The sequence below is a fragment of the Jaculus jaculus genome, chromosome X (genome assembly GCF_020740685.1).
Source record: "Jaculus jaculus isolate mJacJac1 chromosome X, mJacJac1.mat.Y.cur, whole genome shotgun sequence".
In the NCBI taxonomy this organism is placed as follows: Eukaryota; Metazoa; Chordata; class Mammalia; order Rodentia; family Dipodidae; genus Jaculus; species Jaculus jaculus.
The window spans coordinates 118,559,181-118,566,394 of NC_059125.1; positions in this window are offsets into that span (position 1 = coordinate 118,559,181).

The following is a 7,214-nucleotide window of genomic DNA, read 5'->3' on the forward strand; positions in this document are numbered from 1 at the left end:
ACAGAGTAATGTCTTCCCACACTGTGACTCTTAAATTTTTCTTCCACTCTTCCACAATGTTCCCTGAGCCTTAGAGGTGTATTATAAGTCTTGTTTAGTGTTGAGCTCTTAGTAGCCTCTGATTTTCTGCTTTGATGAGTTTGAGTCTCTTCCGTGTCTACAGTCATCTCCCTGAAGAAAGCTCTCTGGATAACTGTGAAAGCAGTACTCATATTTAATCTGCCATTTCTTCTGCAATGTTTCTGGGTTCTGGCAGGTTCCATGGAGATGACTTGTCTAGTACTACACACTTAAGTTTCTCTTCTTGTCATTTAAATTTTTTTGTTTGTTTTTTAAGAGTCTGGCAGTCATTTATTTTCTTAAATATACAAAAAGTCATCATTACAACTGGTGAGCTGGTGCTGCAATTATAGTAGCAATAATCTGCATATCCAATGTTTAGCTTTCTAATTCAGAGGATAATATCAGTACATTAAATATTTTTAAAAAATCATTTTCATTCTGTTCCACAAATGCATATTAAGAATTCCTGATGAGGGCTGGAGGAATGATAAGTGGTTAAGGTGTTTGCCTGCAAAGCCAAAGGAGTCCAGTTTGATTCCCCAGGACCCACATTAGCCAGATACACAAGGGGGTGCATGGGTCTGGAGTTTGTTTGCAATGGCTGGAGGCCCTGATGCACCCATTCTCTCTCTCCATCTCACTCTGCCTCTTTCTTATTCAAATAAATAAATAAGTAAAAATAAAATATATTTTAATCTTATTTTTAGTTATGAGAGAGAGAGAGAGAAAATGGGCATGGCATGGCCTCCAGGAATGCAAATGAACTCCAGATGCATGCATCACCTTGTGCATCTGGCTTATGTAGGTCTTGTGTAATTGAACCTGGGTCCTTTGGCTTTGTAGGAAAGTGCCTTAATAGCTAAGCATTCTCTACAGCCCTCTTCTTGTCATTTTGATTGGATATTGTGGTTCCCAGGAATTTACTGTCATCTGTAAAAATCAAGTTGTCTGATCAAGAGTGAGAAAAGTATAGATCAAAAGAGATAAACATATACATTTAGAAGGGTGTTATATCCAATCAGAAAGCAGATTATTACCCCTATAACTTATGTGCCACTATTGCACCAGTGGGTATATCTTGCCTAGCTGGTTGATTTGTAGCTTGCATGATCCATTGCTTATTCACACTGTTGGTGACTTTTATGCCCTAGCAGCTTGCATAGCACTTTCCAGCACTAAAACAGCCAGCAGGAAGCTGGCTTGAAAAAGATATAGCTAAATACTACAGACCTCAATGTCTGTCAAAATATTGTTGAAATCATTCATTTTATTAAAAGATTTATGGGACTCTTTGCTTCCAAAATGAGAGTATTTTGCCTAAATTGTTTATTTGATGGTAGGGTCATCAACAGTCCCCATTCTGGAAACAGTTCGGTGTTATGCTTCAAGTTCTTGCATACCAAAACTTTCAAAATGAATTAGGATATTAGAAATCAGTGTTAAAATCTCAACAAATGTTTGCATACCTGTCCTGGTTTTTATCTTATATCTTTGGCATGTGTTATATTAAAAGATACCACAGAAGAGTGCATTCAAAACTTGCTGAGATTTGTTAGGCAAATCTCAACATTTAAGACACTTGTCTACAAAGCCTAATGACCTGGGTTCAATTCCACAGTACCCATGTAAAACAAGATGCACAAAGTAGCACATGCATTGGGAGTTAATTTTCAGTGACTAGAGGCCTTGTCATGCACATTCTTACTCTCTGTCTTTCTCTCTATCTCTTATCTGTTATAACCTTTGCCTATTTACCTCTTTCCAGTAATTATTTCTCCATGTGATCCACTTTGATTTTATTTATATCCACTTTTAGCAATGATTATGAGAAATAATAATATATCTTGAGATTTTCTGTGTTCATAATTCTGATGACCTATGCCATATAACTAGTTACATGTTGCCACTGGTGAAGGTAAGGTCACCAGAACTTAGTAGAAATTGGGACTCTGGTAAAAGAAGTTGTTTTATTTCAGGGCACTGCACACCTAAGTATGTGAGTGGATTGGCTGTGGTTTACTTAAGACTTGGTATCAGAGGAGATGTAATATAAATGCCTAATTCATAGAAGCTACACAGAAAACAATGCACAGGTATTGGGCAGTGATGTCTAATGTGTTGTCTCATACTCAATAAACTTTAATTATTACAGGATCTGTGGTAAATATGAAATCCCTGAAGACACTGAGGTGCTAAATAAGGAACATAAATAACATAGATGACAGACAAAACTCTTGGACCTCAACAGTTGGCTGGTTGTAATAGTTCAGATCAAATCATTTCTAATTTGTCATAATATGTGCAGACTGGAAAAAAAATTATACTAAGGGAAAATAAGCCATACAAAGAGACACAAACAATCCATGATCCCACATATACTTAGGTCTTAAAAAGTTGGATTCTTGGGATGAGAGATAACTAAGTTATTAAAGGCACTTGCTTGCAAATCCTGATGGCATGGGTTAAGATCCTCAGTATGCAAGTAAAGTCAGATGCACAAAATGGCACATGCATCTGGAGCGGTTTTTTTTTTCCCCCAGTGGTAAGAATCCAGGATGTGCCTAATGTCTCCTCCCACCTCTTACTCATCCTCTCTCCTTCCTTTTATGTGTCTCTGCATGAAGGAAGTTTTTACTCTAGTCCCAGGATGACCTGGAACTTACTCTCCAGTGCCAAGCTGGCCTCAAACTCACAGCATTCCCCCTACCTCTGCCTGGGATTGAATGTGCCGGCAGTCAGGCTTTGCAAGTAAGTGTCTTTAACCACTAAGCAATATGTCCAGACTCTTTTAATATTTTTATTTATTTGAGAGGAGAATCAAAACATGGACACACCAAGGCCTTTTCCCCCTGAAAACAAACTCTGGACATATGCACCACATTGTGCATCTGGCTTTACATGGGTACTGTGGAATCAAACACGGGACATTAGGATTTGCAAGCAAGTGGCTTTAAACACTGATCAATCCTTCTAGTCTGGAACACATTTTTTAAAATTATCTTTTCTGCACTGCTAAAATCCCAAGCCTAAATGTGATATCTTCTGTCAATCCTCTGAAGCTATGGCAAGGTGTAGTCATATGTTCTTTTTTCATTTATTTAGTTGTTTATTTGTTTGTAGTTTGCATTCTGCAGTCACCTGGCTGGAGACAGTATCACTATGTGGATCTTAAGGTGTGGTGGTGGGTTTCAGATTTCAAACTAAAGATATACAAAGTGTGCCTAGCTGGAGTTCCTAAAGTGTGCTGTGTGGCTTTTGGCTTTTGGCTTTAGGCTTGTGCTTCTCTCTCTCTCCCTCTCTCTCTTTCTCTCTCTCTGCTTGGGCCTGTGAAGGCAGGCCAACTTCTTCTGCCATTATGGAACTTCCCCTGGATCTGTAAGCTTCAATAAATATCCGTTCCTCCATAACTGTGCCTGTTCTGGAAGTTCATCTCAGCGAACCTGAATCTGTCTGCTACAACAGTCAAGTTGGTACCATTATTAGCCTCCTCCCTGTCCTCCCCCCTCCACAGAGACCCTCCTTTTTGGGCATATGGGTCGTGCATTGTGGGGCTAGCCTTTAGTTTTAGGTAGGAGGAAATTTTTCTGTGTGTCATGACCCAATGTGTGGCTCTGACATTCTTTCTTCCCCCTCTTCAGCAAATTTCCCTGAGCCATGTTGAGTTCACATTAGGTATGCTTCCATGTTGAGATCTTGGGCACAGTCTGCACTGTGTCTCTGGATATCTGGTTTGGTAGGGGTTGCTTGTTCTCTATGTCTATCTCCTTCACTGTTGTTCTGGTTCCCAGTTGGCCAAGAAAACAATATTCTTGCATATTTCCCCAATTATTCTGTTTCAGCTGGAGCCCTTTTGAGGTATGATAGGGTGGAACTCTCCTTAGGATGTGTCTATCTGAAAAAGAGAAGCAGATTCTCCAATGGAGAGTAAAGTTAGTACCAAGTAAATGTGATTTTTTAGAGAGAGTTTAGTGGACAACAGGTTCATTTTTGGATATGGTTCTGACTTGTTTCCCAGTTCCAGCTATGGGTTCCATTCCACTGAGCATATAAGTTAGCCAAATAGAGAGCAGTTGTTTTCCCACCATGGCTATGTGCCACTATTACACTTGAATAAGCATCATGTCAAGTTGTTTGCTGCTAAGTAGGTTATACCATGAGTTTCTTGGACAGATATTGGTTTTTATCCCCCAGTCACTCATGTAGCACTAGACACACTAACTGGGGACTGACTCTCTTCCAGCTTCCAGCCATTGCATTCCATGATACACACCAACAGCATATGGTGTCTTCAGCAGTAGGGTCTTACCACTAACCTATGGAGGGTCCTCAAGCACTCTGACATAAATCTGTCTTCTTTTGGGAGACTGTGTAGGTATCTGTGATCAAAAGCTCATTGTAGATGATAACTACCTGCTGGTACGGGGACTTACAGGTTAGCACCAAAGAATAGAAGGAAGAAAAAGATAAGTGATATAAATGAGATAGAAAGATGAGAGAGAAAGAGAGAGAAGATCAGAAATAGGAGAAGATAATGGACAGTTTTTATCATACCCTTTCCAGGGCCTTGTTCCCTCTAAACAACTGATGGAGGTTCAACAATTTGGTGTGTCTTTTAGGATGTAGAGTTTTATGGTATTATTGCCTTTTGGGACCATTTTTTATCCCCCCTCCCTTCCATACTCTCCACTCCCTCCCCACCCTCCTTATTGTCTGGTCTTTGAGATGCTTGGTAGGTACGTTGTTGGCAACTTAGTTAGATTCAGGTTAGGAGCTGTAGATGAGTGAGACTAGGCGGCGATTATCCTTCAGTGATTGGATGAGTTCACTGAGAATAAGCTGTTCCAGCTTCGGTCATTTTTATTCAAATTTCATTGTGTTGTTTTTCCTTACTGCTGTGTAGAATTCCATCATGTAGATATACCACATCTTAGTTATCCATTCATCTAATGATGGACATCTGGGTTGATTCCAGCTCTTGGCTATTATGAATTGAACAGCTATAAACATGGTCGAGCAAATCTCTCTGAGCTTATGTTTGAAGCTTTTAGGGTACATGCCCAGTAAGGGAATAAATGGGTCTGTTGGTAACTCTATAGTCAGATTTTTAGGAGTCTCCATATTGCTTTCCAAAATGGTTGTACCATCTTACATTTCCACCAACAGTGGATGAGGGTACCTATTTCTTCACATCTTTGCTAGCATTTGTTTGCATTTGACTTTTTGATGTTTGCTATCCTTACTGGGGTAAGGTAGAATATTATAGTAGTTTTAATTTGCATTTTCCTGATTATTAGGGATGATGAACATTTCTTTTGAATTTCTTCCTCTGTGAACAGCCTGTCCAGTTCCTTGCCCCATTTTTGTGAGTGGATTATTTGACTTTTTATTGTTAAGGTTTTTGAGTTCTTTGTAGATTCTAGAAATTAGGCCTCTGTCAGTTGGATATTCAGCAAATATTTTCTCCCACTCTGCAGGTAATCTATTGGCTCTGCTTATTGCATTTTTGTCTTTGAAGAAACTTTTCAGCTTCATAAGATCCGATTGGTTGAGTGATTGTTTAAGATCCTATGCTACTGGAGTTTTGTTCAGGAAGTTTTGTCCACTTTTAAATCATGAAATATTCCTCCCAACTTTTCTTCCAGTAGTATCCAAGTTTCTAGAGTTATATATATTGAGGTCTTTATTCCCTTTTGACTTGATTGTTGTGCATGGCAAGATGTGTGGATCTAGTTTTAATTTCTTGCATATCGCTATCCAGTTTGTCCTGCACCATTTGTTGAAGATGCTGTCTTTTTTCCAGCCTATATTGTTAGGGCCTTTGTTGAATACCAAGTAGCTGTAGTTACTTGACCCAAAGTATGGGTCCTCAATTCCATTTCATTGGTCTATACTCCTGTTTTTATGCCAGGACTATGTTGCTTTTATTACTATGGCTCTGTAATATAACATTAGATCAGGTATGGTCATGACTCCAGAGGTGTTTCTTTTGCTCAGGATATTCTTGGATATCCAAGGCCTTCTACTTTTCCATATGAATTTTGAGAACAATTTTTCTATCTCTGTGAATTATGATGTTGGGATTTTGATGAGAATTGCATTAAACTTGTAGAATGCCTTTGGCAGGATTGCCATTTTCACAATGTTAATTCTGCCTATCCAGGAGCATGGAAAAGCTTTTCTGACTTCCTGCTGTAGACTCTGAATTCCTTGAAGGCAGAATCAATCTCTTAGCATTCTTATTCCTCATCAGAGTTCTTGAAACATTAATATTAATAACAACTACAATATGTCATAAATTACTATAAAACTTTGTGTCTTTCATTTAATCTTCATAACAACTCTATCATAGTGATTATTGTAATAGATGAGATAAATAAAGTACAAAAAGGTTAGGTTTCACTCATGGTTATGCAGCTAATACATTTCAATAAATATTTCAACTCACATAGTATGGTTCCAGAACTTCATTTGTGGAGGGCAAGAATTTAACAATGAAAAGTGAACTTAGAAGTTCTCATTACATAGATGAAACTTAACAAGTATTGTAAAGGCACCAAGAGAAGGTTAGCTAGATAGTAGCAAAAGAGTCATTAGAAGTTGCATTTTTTTGTTTATTGTTTCCATTTTTTCTTTCACTGTTCAATGTGCATGTCTTCAAAATCAATTTCTAAGAAAAATTAAAAAATGATTTCCAAGAATTCATCAAAATTATATCTTGTTACTTGACTGAATTTAGTTTGGCAGAAAAGGACAAGGAAGGATATCACCTCTATTCACAGGAAAGAGGTCCTTCTGTCCTTGCTCTATAATTTATTATGCATGTTTTATTCAAATGCAAATAGGGTTGTTTTCTAAATCACAAATCCATTTTTAATGGATCATTAAACCAATTCCCATGCATCTATTATGATAGATGATGCCCATATTCCTAACTTTCCCCACAACAAACATTACTCTCTTTTGTGTCCCTCTATTTTTAGTGGACTTTTCCACATGACCTTTCATGAGTATTCTCTGATTATTTCATCTGTTTCTTTTGGCCATCTCACTATACCAGTGGATCTGTGTTTTATTCTAAATGGTTCCAGGGCCCTTAGTGTTGTATACAATTTATTCAGAATTTGACATTTGTCATCCATGGATAACAAGAG